Genomic DNA, 15,722 nt, shown 5'->3' with positions numbered 1-15,722 from the left:
AAGTAAATTGGAGCCTCTTAAGTAGGTGTGTTGACCTTTAAGAAAGTGGGAAGTGTGCCTTCTCTAAGTGTGCCTACCTTGCTTAGTGAGAGGGAATGTCAGTGCTCTGTAATGCCACTTACAAAAATTCTTGGCAGGGTGCCTTTACTAAAAGTGTGTGTATGTCTGTATTGTATGTGTGTTTAGGTGTGTGGATTATAGAGAGCTTTGTGGTCTTGCATGTATTCCTATATGTACTGCAGTGTGTGTCAGTGCATGCATTGTGTATTTGAAGTGTAATGTAGGTGTGTAGGTGTAAGTTGTCATGGGATAAATTTCTCGACCAGGCCTGCAGAGGGGGCCTTCAACCCATAGCACCCATTGTATAAATGATAAAGACAAGCGCTGGAGAATCCTCTAGTTCACCATGGACATTTACATTGATTTGTAATTTATGTTCTCCACTGGAACATTTAAAAATTGTTGAGAACATGAACCATCTGGAACAAATAGTACCGGGTTCTCTTTTTAAATTCTGTGACTGATTGATTGGTGACCAGTGCAAGCATTTCTTATTTTTCCCTAAGATCTTTTATATTAAAATCGCTTTTGTCATATTAATTTATGAGCCATATTTTCACAGCTCCATAATAGATTGAATGTTATAATAAGAAGGTTACATGTCAATCAAAATATTCTGTAAAGAGGAAGGTCTTGATCTGCCGTTTGAAAATACTCAGTGACTGAGCTGTTCAGACCTCGAGGGGAAGTTCATTCCACCACCGAGGGGCCAAGACGGAGAAGAGTCTAGATGAATGTTTTCCTTTTACCTTCAGAGATGGAGGGACCAGGCGAGCAGTACTGGAGGCTCGGAGTATACGAGGTGCAGTGTGAGGTGTAATAAGGGCTGTGAGGTAGGATGGTGCTGCTCCATGTTTGGCTTTGTAGGCCAGCATCAGTATTTTGAACCTGATGCGTGCAGCTACTGGGAGCCAGTGGAGGGAACGTAGTAGAGGGGTGGTGTGGGAGAATTCGTGAAGGTTAAAGATCAGTCATGCTGCATTTTGTATGAGTTGTAGAGGTTAGATGGTACATAGTGGTAGACCAGCTAGAAGGGAGTTGCAGTAGTCCAGTCGTGAGATTACTAAGGACTGAACCAGTATCTGGGTGGCCTGTGTTGACAAATAAGGACGGATTCGTTTGATATTGTAGAGAAGGAATCTACTTGAGCGGGAAAGATTGCTGATGTGAGTAGAGAAGGAGTTAATCTATCACAGATAATCTATCTGCATGTTTAGTTGATTAGTGTGTGTGGCCCTGAGATGTATTTGTCATCTTTTGACTAACCAAATTCAAGGCATATTAGTAGTATAGAGAACAGAAGGAAAGGGCTGGGGATGGGAGGAGACAATACATACTGGCTGGGCATGGGTACATGAACACATGAACACTGCCAATTATCCCACTTAACTCCTCCCATTTTACCCACCAACAAAAATGGCTTGGTGCACAATTCTTTCCTCTTCTCCAAGATATTAGCAAGCAGCCCTTTCTTGTTTGTAACTGTAAATCTTAAAGACAAACTTGATGTGACATTGACAAACATGTCCCAGGTACTATGTCTTGTACTGCACAGTGGAAATTGCACTGTAAAGTGCAATATGTGTAATCAGTGGCTTGACCCAATTACCTGGGGTTCAGTTCATACAAAATGGAAAGAAACTTAGTTTTTTTAGAACCTGAGATTCTGTTGGGAACATCTCTGTGATTTATTATCTGATTACGTCCAGTTTGGTTTCATAGTATATGGCTCTGAGTATGTAGAATCTTGTTATTCTTTGCTGGGGACGAGGTATGGTCAGAACATAGTGTTCATAATTCACCAAAAAATAATCTCCAGCATGGAAGTTATGGCAACAACGCACTCCTGCAACTCACAAAACGTAATTCCTTCTAGTACAGCTGAAACTTTATGGAGTGCAAAACCACTGGCTCCGTCCAAGTTTTCAAATACAGACGTTTCTCAGGCCGATGATTAGCTCTGGGACATTTCAAAGCATTGTGCGAGATATACGATCGCTGGCTGTCTTTCATAAAACCACGCGGGCCTGCTCTTCCCCCTTGGGATTGGCAGAGCCGTGAGACGACTTTTCCCATGGTGAGCCACGTATCCCGCTGTCCATTGTAACTCCTAATGAAACCCTTCAGCTAAGTTTATAATGAGTGTAAATGAGTGGAGGGCCTGCAGTACAAAGCAGAAACAGATGGAGCTAATAAAGCGCTGCAGGATCTGTCCTGCTTTGTTTGGAAGCGTCTCAGGACACAGGTAACAGGAAGAAGCTTTCTGGCCACATCACACGGTCCCGCGGCCAGTATCAACATTACGTAGGACTTTATTGTCACCTGAAGGGACAGTCATGGCTCTGCTATCGCTAATGAGATCCTAGCGGTGAACGTCAGGGTCCTTCTCACCATATCCCCCCCGGAGAGTCACAAAGCCGAGGCTCATTTTCTTCCATCTCGACTGTCAAGACAAGCACTGGTTCCATAAAATGGTTCGCTCGTGTGATGAAGGAGGTGATAGCGTCAAAGGTCGGTGCTTGTGTACACATGTTAACACGGCGAATTGTTCCAGGCTGATAGAGATCAGTGGTTAAATTCAGTGGACACTGCAACATTTAGCTCTTTAATGACTTCTCGTCGCTCACCATTATCTCTTGATAAATTGCTGTCCTTTTCAAGGCAGGTTTTGACCGTTTCATTATTCCAATTACCGCTCTCATTTCATTCTGTTTGTCAACTATTTACATGTATAAAATGCATGTCATTGGCCTCACTGAGCTGGGTTAGGGTTAGCTTAGCATAGCTGTTTTTTAGAATTAGTGGTATATTATGCTCCTTTGACGTAGTATTGTTTATATCGTAATTTCTGCACGTAAGTTCTGCACATATGAATGGAAAAACATGTTTACTAGTGGGAAACACAAAAAGAAATTAAAACAAAAATGGCTTCCTCTTTCAAGCAAATTGTTAAGCACTTGACTGCATGATACGTTATAATTATGATTTACGAAATGGGAACTAGGATCTTGAAAAACACTTGAAAGTAACATTAGCCAGAAGAATTCGTAAAGGGGCATATAGCAGTATCATCTATTTAACCACTGTTTAAAAAAAAAAGAACTGCTAATTAGCTTTAGCCTGGGTCACTGCTAACAGATCCCAAAAAGATTTACATGAACAATAGTGTAGATCTGCCGCAATCGGTTCACTCTGTAACAAAGCCAGAAACCATCATCCGTCTAACAAAGCAATAACTCTTTAATGAATTAGCAAATGGCATCATAAGCTTACTGTATGTAGATTAAACGTTAACGTTCATCACAGATGTAGTGTCATTAATGTAAAACTAATTCACCACTTTCCCTTGAAGCATCTCCGTAGTAGCCGCGTACAAGTAGTCAGGATCAGTCTGGGTTGTGTTCCAGGATCCCCCTGAATCGGTACGGTTCAGATATAGTGTGTCTGAATGATATATTTACAAGAATGTACATCACGGTAAGAGTCCCTTATCCACTCAGCTATAATGAGATAAATAAATGAATTTAGCATCACTGCACATGCTTGTTATCGCAGTGATTGTACACAGGCTACGAACGAAGGTGGGACACGGGAACGAGGGGCCGTGATTGGCTGATGTTGCATATGTCCCTGATTACCTTCCTGCTACTCTTATTCTAATAAGTGACATTTCTTTGTACTCCGCCTGGACGGCTAGACAGTGTGACACAAGATGAGAATAAATATTGCATGTGGTACACATTAAGCTGTCACCCGGGTAGAGGGAGAGATGGAGAAATTCGGGCGACATTCTGCCGCGCTACACTTTGCCTGCTCTTGTCACAATTGTCACATCTTGATGACTCTCCCCCCCTCCACCCAACCCTAGCCCTTTCTCTCTTTTTTCCCTTTCACCCCCTTTTTTAGTCACAGGCTGTGAGTGACACAGCCACGCAGCCCTGAGTACAGAATGGTTTTTGGGGGGCGATGGGGAGACTCTCGAGGGTTTATTGTTTGAATGTGCAGATTTTTTTTCCCCTCACAAATTGCTCTTTAAGATTGAGTAACATGTCTTTGGTTTAAAGGGTGTAAAGTATTTATGTCGGGGAATCCAGTGGGTCACATGTAGTTAGGGTTTTTTGTATAAAGGGGAATGTTCCATCATCAGAGTGTCAGACGATGTGTCAGACGATGCTCTTAATTAGACAAATCCCAGTTGTCCTGTTTTTACATGATCTGCTGCTCTCGCTCCCATCACCCTCTCTCGCCACACGTGGCGCCTGCTTTGAAGGCTGGAGAACAAGCAGACCATGGTATGTGCGCGGGGCATCTGAAGACCCTCCATTGGTCCGCGCCACTGCCAGGATGAAAAGAACCCTGCTGTGCCCCCGATGCTGCCGCCTCAAACATCTCCATGAGCTCATGCCTCCCATTCAGCCCCACTCTGCCTGGCCAGGGGGTGGGGTCACATAATGCACAGGGCAGCAGAGCGTTCAGGGGCTATGGGGTGGACTGGGCCTCAGACGGGAGGCATAGCTGAGGTTAGCTGATGAGTTGGTGCGTTGCACGCAGGCCGATGGAGTTTTTTTTTTTTACGTGGAGCACATCTGGGCTGGATGGCTTAGTCTAACCCACCCTCTCATATCTCTTACCCTCCCTTCTTTCCCTCTCCACCTGTGGGTGGGTCAGTGATGAAGTTGCAGAGAGGGGAACGGCTCTTAAAGGATTACTCCTCGGGCCTGTCAGCATTCAATTGCATGTGAAAAGGTGGGAGTTTAGTGGCCGCATTGTCACCTGCCCTTACAGGCTTACCTGCCTGAGCGGGCGATAATAGAGCCATAGCGCTGAATGCTGGGTGCGCTGCTCACAGGCTCAGGTCAGTGGCTCAGGTAGCTGCACCTGTACTACTGGCCCTCCTGTTGTTTTCTTCTCCTGAGCCATTTAAGCAGATCAAAGCTCGGCCGAGCCTGGGGCCGCTGCAGGCATGCGGAAACTCTTCAATTATTCCACCCCGTACGAGGAGCGTAACAACAACAACAACAACAACAAAAAAAGCCACTTAACACGAGCCTCATTCAGGGCGTTGTAGTCAATCCCACTATGTTAGTTTGAGAAGGACGGCATTAGTTTACCACATACAGTTAAATGGACTGACTTAAGTAGAGCTGATAATCAGCGCAGGGCGGCTTAAAGCTCATTCAAAAGGGGTTTAGTCATGGGGCTTATTTTCTAATCATTTTATTTACACAATTCATTTTCAATATAAGAGCCATTTTAATTTAATATGTCAATAAAATTGAACAAATATTGCTATAAATATAATACTTAATAACTAAAAAGGTTTAAAAAATAAAGCACAAACATGGCCCATCCCGCAGCCTTGTCTGAGGTTTTGGAAGTCACTGAATGATTAGCAGAAATAATGTCCCTGTCAGCCTTAATCACATTAAAATGTGGTTAACATTTAATTTTTTTCCCCACTTGATATGCAAAAATTTCCACTAGATTTGCAGCGAGCCCCATTGAAATTCCATTATAAAAAGAATAAAAATTTCAGGCATCATTTGTTCAGGGAAGATCCAACCAGAAAGTGCTGAATCTTTCTATTAGCCAGGCTATGAGCGAGGCAATGAAGGACACTGGCATACATGTACATTTCCCTCACCTCTCTTGTTGTCATATTATAAAAATTATTTGTTAATTTTATTGGCTTTGCTGTTATTATTTTGCTGTAAAAAGAACGGTAGAGTATGCAAAGGAATACCAGTGAAGGAATAGAGGAATGACCTGAGATGTTTAATAAAGGTTATTAAAGGCTCTTGTTATCTCCTTATGGAAGCCCCAGGCTTTTACCACTACGGCAGATTTAAAATCCTCTTTGTTCTTTTTGCATTACTGTAAATCCAGGTCTGTTTCCACTTAATATTTAAAGCAGTGTTTGTTTTTCCTCTATAAAAACATGATGAACATTCTGCTGTGATTTTGGTTTTATGGATCATTTACAGGGGATGCTTGATCCCTGTCAACACATGAAAATGGTAGACATTTTTCATCATAATACATGTTAGAATATCTAACTTCCTTTTTTTACTGCCTAACATTCTTAAACACACACATAAAACACAGAAACACCGAATTCTAAAGTAAAGTCTTTACTTTACTTTACTTTACTTTATTTAGCAGACGCTTTTATCCAAGGGTGGTAGTAGCCTAGTGGGTAACACACTCGCCTATGAACCAGAAGACCCGGGTTCGAATCCCACTTACTACCATTGTGTCCCTGAGCAAGACACTTAACCCTAAGTTGCTCCAGGGAGACTGTCCCTGTAACTACTGATTGTAAGTCGCTCTGGATAAGGGCGTCTGATAAATGCTGTAAATGTAAATGTAAAATGTAAAGCGACTTACAAGAGGAAGACACCAGCAATTCTCGTTCGATTTCTTTAGAATATTGAGTTTACAAACTAAGAGCCCTGATAAGGCTCAAACTTGTCAGTGAAGAGCATGCTCAGAGATTGTTAAGTGCTAGACGAAGAAAAATTATAATGTATTTATACATTTTTGTATTGTTTGTGCAATAAATGACCTGAGTCAACACCATATACACTCAGCTGTTAAAAAACCAACTGCAAAGTAAAATTACTAAATAAAAATGAGAGAAGGTAAAACAAATAAAGTATTCTGGATATAAATAAAAGATGTGAAATACACAAAATAAAAAAAATAATAGACAGTTTCAAGCTATGCTTATGAAATAAAGCCAAGAAAACCACGTCAGTTCAGAGGAAATATACACACGTTCAGGATTTTGGAATTACGTTTCTTCCCATGTACTTTTTAACTTCAGAAACAGTTTAGTTGTAAGAAAAGAAGAACTGCTTGGCACTTGCAAGCTATTATTTTCTCAACTCAAGTGAGCAAGTATATGCATGTCGAAATAACAGCCATGAAAAATGTTTCAGGAAGCAACAATTCTTTTTTTTTTTTTTTCTTTTTGGTATTAACATTTATCGAATTCATTTGTCAAGATGTTTGTCCTTGCACAAATAATTGGTAAGTCTAGAAACATCACTGTGACAATTTGCTATGACTTGCGCAGTCACAAAGCTGGCAAAATTGGGCAGGGGACGAAGCGCTGACAGTGACATCAGATCTCTTAATTGACAGAGCTGCGTTCGGGACGTCAGCAGAAGGGGGTGTACTTTGCTCCTCCGGTAGGGTGTTTGTCTGCTCCCGTGTCACTCAGTGCGAGGACCCCGGGACCCCCGTGCTCATTTGCCATTGCACGCTTCTCCGTCTCGCTTTCCACATTATGAAAATCATCCCTCAGCCCTGTTCCAAGAGCCTCTTTGTTACTTGTCTGCCGACGCTCGCTTCTGTCAAGTCTTCACCAATTACAGTCCCAGGTACAATGGCCTATTCACAGGATCACAGCCCTTGACTGGTGTGGGGAGAGTGATTTGTGAATCATTATTCAGCCGCCTGTAGAGAACGCGATACCTGAGGAATGCAAATAATCTGCCACAGAATGGATGGCTGGGCTCCTAAAAGTGACAAACTACAGCTGTTATTATCCCAGATTGGATTCCCCCCCCCCCCCCCCCCCCCCCCCCCACCCCACTTCAAGAGGCAGTCACCGTCGACGTTTCAAGTTTGAGGTCTCAACGAAATGTAAATTTCCCCTTATCAGAAGTGGCCACCGGCACGAAACAGTGGCTTTAAATATCAGCTGTTGTTAAAGTGGAGCCCCGTCAGCGCGGCGCTAGAGTGATATGAAATTTCTCGGAATGACAATAGATGGTTAGGCTACCAGGTGGAAGAAAGCTGTTGGCGCAAGATCAAGAGGTGCTTTGCTTAAAACCACAAATTACGTGTCTCGGGAATAATTGTATCTCAATCAGTGATGTGGGTGCTATGACAAACAATCGTTGCAAACACCTAACGGTTATTTCAGACAATTTGGCCGCCATTGGACAGCCCTTTTGGTCCAATGGCCTTTGTCAGTGGATGAAAAAAGTGGCAAAGGCGCTAGAGTGGCCGTGATGGCCGAGGTGTTCTGTTACTCCCCGTCTTTGATTTCTTTTAGCCGGCCTTGAGGAGGAAACAAGGATTACAGATAATGACAGGGAGCCCAACCTGGATCAATCTGCTCGACCAAAGCTCGGCCCCAAAATGTGCCAAATGCGATGCAGCTCCCTGAGATCAGCCCAAGCCCTGGCTCAAGGCAAGGGAGCCCTAATCTCATAATTGTCCCACCCCCCATGTATTGTTCTGATAGAGTCGGCAGCGAGGGTATCTCTGGTCCCCGGTGTCAGGTGTCCTGCTGCGGTGACTATTACAGATAGAAAACCACTTGAGCGCTCGGAATTTAATTGAACGACAAACAACAGGCATTGTTGGCACAGGGACTGGCGCTGTTCTTGCATTACACTCGTCGGAAAAAGGTGAAGTTTACAGGAAGATGAACATTTACAGTCGGCTGACAGTGACAGTCACTTTGGGTCGACAGTGATGAACAATCATCACACAAGAGCGCAGTTCAATCACCGGGCGACCTTGGAGATGCAACACCCTGAAACAGCGCGGTAAACAGTCAAACGGCGGCCCTCATGAATATTCACGAGGCGCACGGATAACAAATGCACTTGTGCCCGCGTTTTGTCTCCAGGTTGGGGGAAATCAGGGGATGGGTGGGCGACTGTGACCCTCGCTGCCCCACATGGCTGTTCAGCGTCAGTGCAGCTCCAGGCAGGAGGGACACGTGGGGACGTGGAATGGAGAGGAGCTGCAGACTCAGAGGTTAATTAGCATTCACTTTCCCCACACTTTATTATCAACTGTGTCCTCCACACACTCATTTAATTGCATGTGCTGATAGAATAATAAATGGCAGAGTAATTACCATTATAAAGCAAGGATCCCTCTCTTTACCGAACAACTCAGTCAAAGGATTTTATTCTAAATTAAGTTTTTAACTGTCATCTGTCATCTCAGGTATAATTATAACATGGGCATTTTGGGTCCATTGTTCTCGCAATGTGAAAATCGCTGCAGAGCAGGAAAAAAAATAAAAAGAAATTGTGACAGCAGATTTTTTGGAGCGTGGAAAATGATGTTGGGCAGAATTTTGAAAGTATGCTAATTAATCAAACAATGTCATCAGGGAAATAATAAAAAAATAAAATCATCCCAGAGGTAATTTTATTTATTTAATTAGTTATTGGAGCATAAGTTATATTGTCCTGTAACACTGGTGTTGGCAAGTTTCTTGTCAGGAGTGGAACTTTTGTTTTCTGTTTCATGTTGAAATGTTTCAGACCTTTTATGTTGTAGAGAAAGTACTTACATTATAATGTTCATATGGTATATGCCATCATAAGTATTTGCACTTGTATCTACATATGTATTTAGTTAAATGTTTAGGTATGTTCGTCTATACATTCAGAAGATTTCATAACATTTATTGGCTATACATATTTAATAGGCCATTATAATAGTAATCTTAACTACTTTGGCTACCATTATATCAACTGTGCCCCACATGAAACTTAAATAACCGTAAACATCACTGACACATTCAGGCTACTTAGTGTTGCCAGATTGTATTATTTTTAATTTTATATTCAGGAGGAAACTACTTCAATAGGCATTGTAGGATCAATTTAAATATGTTGCAGTATGCAGTTATGGCAGACAAACCATAATTTATTTACCCAATAATGTTGGTCATTTTGTGTTCTGCAGTCATCAGAGATCTGGCAACACTGCAGCAGGGACTCTAAGTTGTCAAAGACCTTTGACTACTGCATCACTCCGGCTCAACATCAAGCTGCTGGAATGTGTGTAAACAGAGCTCAGTTCAGCTGTTTCACAGACAGGATCACCGAACAGTGAACAAATCTTAACTGGTCATTCTAATCCTGCATCATTACCACAAGTAAAAAGTAAACTGCTAATGTGAAATGTGAAATCATTTCTGTTTTCAGATAAATACCATATTCAGAATCATCTCCATCCATTATATGTAGCAGCTTTGGTGCAAACTAGACCAAACGATGGTGAAACTATTGACAATCCGTAGCGCATGTTGCATCATAGTGCGAACTGGTATTTTAGAATCTAGTACTTTTTCTTTCATGTTTTTAGTGCAGTGACAACAGTAAGGTTCTTTGGAACAAAAGGTTGTTGGAACCAGCCACCTGAGGAGCTCCCCTGAGAACTAATTTCCCCCCCAGGGTCATTTGTCTGGCTGCATTTGCTCCACTAGTAGGAGCTACGATCAGAGCTGAGGTCCTTTAGAACTCCTTTTATTTAATTTCAATGCAGCTTTGTTTTCTGTGCATGATGTATTATGTGTGTCACATTCACCAGAGGACCAGAACTGGAAACCAATGGACAACAACGGCTGAGATCCCTGGGTTGATGAGTGGGTTGATGAGTTGAAGTCTCAGGCTATATTAATGGATATTGATGATTATTCACCTGGCTTTTGCGGGGGTATATGTATGAATGGACAGAGCAGAGGAAGTCGGGGTCTCAGCCCGAGCCCCACCTGTGTGCTCTGTTCCACACTGTCGGAATCCGGGCCCGATATCCGGGCCACTTCCAACTTTGTCGCGGCAGGCGCTTTAACTAGTCATTATGGACGGAGGATAACTTCAATTACTGGTGAGCTGCTGAACAGTGAAAGTGGGGGCCGCATTGATTGAGGAGGGCAACAATTGATTTTGCCCATTACGTCCTGAGAATGTTTCCATCCCGCGCAGATCTGCCTGCCCTCCTCCTGCCGCTGGAGATAAGGGTCCTCGGCATTGTGCCTGCCTAATCTGTGTGACGGGGGTTGTCTGTGCTGAAATTGATGTGGCTTTTCATTCGACCGTTTGTGGGCCTTACGGGGGGCTCCTCCCCCTTGTGTCTCAGTTTACTGAGCCCACCGGGCATTTGTGCGCCGTTGGATTTACATCGGTACAGATGTTGGCCTGCTCTTTCCTGTGCAAATATTTCTCTGGGCAAGCTGAGCCGTAATGATGCCTGTTCCTTGTTAGGATTCCTCAGGTTCTTCTGCGACATGTGGGGGTATAACTATTAGATTGAGTTTAAAGATGGATGCGTTCAAGCGCCATGACATCACTGCTGTTGAGCATCATCCCCACAACGTGGCCGCATGTTCATGTGTAAAATAACAAACAAGCGAAGGAAGCAAAACTCTTCAAAAAGCGCCCTCCGCCCCCTCGGAAATCTGTCTGTTTCGGAAAACAGAGCAGCCTGACATAACTGATTACAGCCAGCCTTGATTTCCAGCGAGAGGTATTTAGTCAGGTAAGCATCAGTGAGTAACTATATTAACCCAATACATCTTGCATTGTAAAAACTACACTCTGTAACGTGGTACCTCCAGACCCCCTTAGCATGGTTTATTAGGCAGCCTCGAGGTGACCATTATCTGTCAAGCTTGCTCCACATATTGGCGCAATGTGCCCCCCCCCACCCTAAAAAAGAAAAAAAAACTTGCTCCCTAATCTATTTTTTCTCAACCAAGACAAACCATGATGCTGATTAATGGTAGTTAGACGTACAAGTACTCCGTCAGTGAGATTACGTGGGGATGGTAATATATTGGAGTCATTAAATACACATCATTCTCTTGGCATGAAATATGTTGACCCCAGTCTTATATACATAATTAAAAGTGCTCAACAGTTTCTGCACAGAGGCCCGCGGAGCAGAGATGGGCGTGCCCATCGACAGGCGGAAGTCATATTGATGTTGAGCTGAGGTGTCATTGGTTTACGTCGTTTGTCATTTTCACTCAACCTTTTCCATGCATATAAAGTGTCTCGTATTAGACGGCGGTAATGGTAATGTTAGAGAGAAAAAATAAAATAAAATATTGACACGGTAACTCTACAGGGTATATGGATACACCTTAATAAAATGGTGACATTGGTGACATTGAACACATTTTATAAGTGGTCAGAAACTTGCAAATAACTCAGAATAAAGTTACGTTAAAACCAAGCACACCATGTTTTTCTTGTGAAATTACCAATAAATTTGATGTGTCACATGACATTCTTTCTATAAAAACAAAAAACACACATCACATATACTAATGTGCCACAAACAGGAGGTTAATATCACCAACCATTCCCATTTTATTAAGGTGTATCCATATAAATGGCCCACCCAGTAGATTGGGCGCATCAAAACAAAAGTCCCTGTACTGGGTGTGTTTGGTGAAGTCGGGTTCTGATTCTGTTGGTTTTGTTATAATTTGCAGGACGGTGAAAATACATTTTTCAAAAATTTAAAAGCATATTTTTTAAGCTATTTTTTTTAGCTACTGTGTTTACTGATATCTGCCGAAAACAAAGGATTAACTGTTCAACTGAAACTTTAATATATCAAGACTGCATATGTGTGTTACCAAAGGAAGACATTTTTTTTAGCACAAAATAATATCTCTATGTTTTTATACTTTTATATGTTTATCAACATTTGTTTTCTCGAGATCAAAACTTATTCTTTTGAAACTTCTTGAGATTTTGAAATAACGATTTCATTTTATTACCTCGCATTTAACTGATAGATAAGCCATGTCCTTTATGCAGGACTGGACTAAACAGGCATGATGCTACCTGGTATCCAGGTCTGTTTTTTTTTTACGTTTTTATGTTGAAATGTGATGACTTGAAAGCATTTTCTTTTTGTTGTCATGAGTTTTAAACTGAATGTCCCTGATGCCCCTCAGTCGAACTACTCAGCAGCCTCATGATAAAACTTGCCAAGATTTTTTTTCCCACAACTTGTAAGTCGGTAGAACTTCAGGAGAATGTAAAATTTGGCAAAAAGGTACATTTCTAAATTGCCAGGTGCCAGCATGATCAATACACTATGTTTCTAATTGCGATGTTGCCTCTCGACTAGGGGCCAAGGCTGAGACCCACAATGAGGCAAGATTGCCTGGACAGAAATCAATAGCGCCATTGGCGAGGAGATCAGAAATTGCTGGCGGCCATTGATAGCCGCATCGGTACCTTATCAGACCCGATACTGCCCTGGCGAAGCCCGAGTGAAACGCTGTCCAGAAAAATCTGTACCCCCCCACCTCAGCCACCCCTCCCCACCCCTTGCTCCTTCAGCCCCACGCCCAGCGGGCCGAGACCTGCGATACCCTATCAAGCGGCGTGACATTGGCCCGCTGTAATCCATCTTCTCCAAAACAATTCATTTACCTTGTGTGTCCTCTCTCTTTCTTCCCTCTGACAGAGAGGAGCCGTGGCTTGGCGGGCGCCGGGAAAAGGATTCACGCGGACTTTTTTTCGAGAAGGGGCTTCATTATAGCCGAAGTAATGAAATTCCGGAATTTTTTAAAGGGGAAGGCTGAGAGGCGCGCTGTCAAGGTGAGCCGTCAGGGTGCGGGAAGAGATGGAAGAAGTCTCCTGTGATCAGAGGCGCTGACAGTCATCGGGGCCACTGCAACTCCAAACGCTCGTCACCTTTACACCGGGGAAGAAATTACAGCGCCCGCACTGGCACCGCACCTGACAAAGCCAAGTCAATTCCAGGACTAAACGCTGCCATTCTCTACCCGCTGTGCATATCTTTACTACCATCTGCCGTTACTGGGCCCTGTTAGGCCTCCCCCACTTCCTCCGAATCACACGCTCTACCCCCTCAAAGGGAAGCTCTCTGGGCTTTTATCAGTGGAGTCTACCCCTGAGAATACACGCCATGGCCCCCTGCGCCACAGCGTTGCCAGCGCCTGCAGACACTGCAGTGTAGTGACAGTGATAACAAGAGACACATTAAATAAAGTGTGAAATTCTTAGCATAAGAACTGTTTCATGGGTGAATGGCACAGAAATGTGGCCTGCACGTCTTCTTTTGTTAACAAGTTTTGACTCCTCCCATATACTAGATATACTATGAAGCATATTTCTTAAACAAATAAATACAAACGGACCTAACTTGTCTGCAGGATTAATAAATAGATAAAACAAAAAAGAATTATGTTTGCGCATGTGGTGCATTTATAGACAAGTTTAAATGAGGAAGTAGTGGGGATGAGGGCTGTCAATCATCAGGCTTCTCCCATTTTAAACCCTGTTCATCAAAACATAATTAAAAATTGTGTTCTGGGTGACAGAAAAAATGACAAACCAACAAAAATATTGGTCAGCTCTTCTTTCTCAAGATACAGATAACTGCTAAATGGTTCTTTCTTAGCACATAGTGGACCGGTGTGAAAATTGTCATACAAAATAGTCAAAATAATCATCACATAATTTAAGGACAACACGATATCGGTAAGTAGCAACAACCACCAAAAATCCTGCAACGGTGAGACTTAACCCCCCCCCGCTGTAACTCATCTGGTATGCTAATCTGATTGGCTTGTTTCTTAATGAATGCCCACATGCAATGTTGCAAAATAAAACAAAATATGCACAGGTGTGGTGTTGTGTCTGCATCTTCTGCATCTTTTTTCCTCCTCTCAGAGTCTCGTCCTTTTTGGCCGGCCAGCGTGTGGACAGTGTGTGTCAGTGGTTTGCAGGCGTCTAGCAGGGGTGGAACCGGTGGTCTAACCCCACAAACCTGACCAGCCCACTTTACAGCAGGGGAAGCCCTTTCAGGGCCGTCCATATGTCAACTGTCATGACAATTACGTGTCAAGCAATTTGTCCAACCCCAGAGGTCCTGGCGTTGCGTTCCAGCAATGAATCATCCCTTATTTGCCTGCTCTTGATCTCTTACAGAACACCTCATCTTTATATAAAACACCGCACTGTTATTCTATGTAGAACTGCTTATTTTTTTTTAAAAAGTGTAATAGGTGGACTAAAACAACTAGGGATCATCGCTGAGTGGCTTGAGCCCCATAAGTGGGAGTTAAGCAGCCGTCCCACACAATGCTTGAGCGCCTGGGTGTTTGTGTATAATTGAGACAAGGCCTTTAACCCCGCTTAATGCCGCTGCGCTCAGAGAGTTTGGCACGCCGTCTCCTGCTATTACTGAGCACTCCCGCCCTGTCCTCGTCCAAAAATGCCATCCAGAGCAGCTGATAATGGCACAGCCTGTTAACATTAAAATGTGAAAATCACTTCTAAATGACAATATTGTGCCTTGTTGAGAAATCCCGCGCCCCTGTAAACACCTAGTGGAGATCCAGAAATCTACAAAAATTAGCCTTTTTTTTGTTGAGGTTCAGATCAGGACCCCATCCAATGCTCTGTTTTTGCTAATCCCTCTCTGGATATTTTTTTTTGTTTTTTTTGCTGTGTACATGGAGCCTGTGTGGCAAATCCCACACTTTTTTTTCAGCTCTGGGAATTGGGCGGTTGAATAGGCCAGTGTACAGGGATATCACATTATTAGTAATCATATCTGCTTAAGCCAAGCTTGCTCCTCCAGATGGCTGCTTTCAAGTGCAAATGAACCAGTTAGACGTGTCTGGTTTAATACATACTCAGGAATCACAAATAGCCATTGATTTTTTTTCCCTGGTCCCCCCCACCCTCCAACCACCGATTCTGCTAGTATTGAGCCTGGATTAAATGGTCTCCTGAGCCTTTAAAAGGAACATTGATTCTTCTAATTAATTGTACACTGTTCAGAACCAGAATGCATGAACCCATCCATATTAGCACTTCAAGTCAATTATTTTTAGTTTGGTGTGAAGG

At 43.0% G+C, this 15,722-nt stretch overlaps 1 long non-coding RNA gene across 8 annotated transcripts in view; it reads left to right on the top strand.

Annotated features, from left to right (window-relative positions):
- LOC114796409 (uncharacterized) overlaps nt 1-14,493 on the top strand; it is a 40,763-nt gene extending 26,270 nt beyond the window's left edge. For all 8 annotated transcript variants that reach the window (XR_003750722.1, XR_003750724.1, XR_003750725.1 and 5 more), the window contains one exon: nt 13,309-14,493. This is a non-coding gene — a long non-coding RNA (uncharacterized LOC114796409). The remainder of the gene's footprint in view (nt 1-13,308) is intronic.
- Nucleotides 14,494-15,722: the final 1,229 nt, after the last annotated feature.

This window comes from Denticeps clupeoides, chromosome 9, assembly GCF_900700375.1.
Source record: "Denticeps clupeoides chromosome 9, fDenClu1.1, whole genome shotgun sequence".
In the NCBI taxonomy this organism is placed as follows: domain Eukaryota; kingdom Metazoa; phylum Chordata; class Actinopteri; order Clupeiformes; family Denticipitidae; genus Denticeps; species Denticeps clupeoides.
This window is presented reverse-complemented; position numbering and strand designations above follow the sequence as displayed.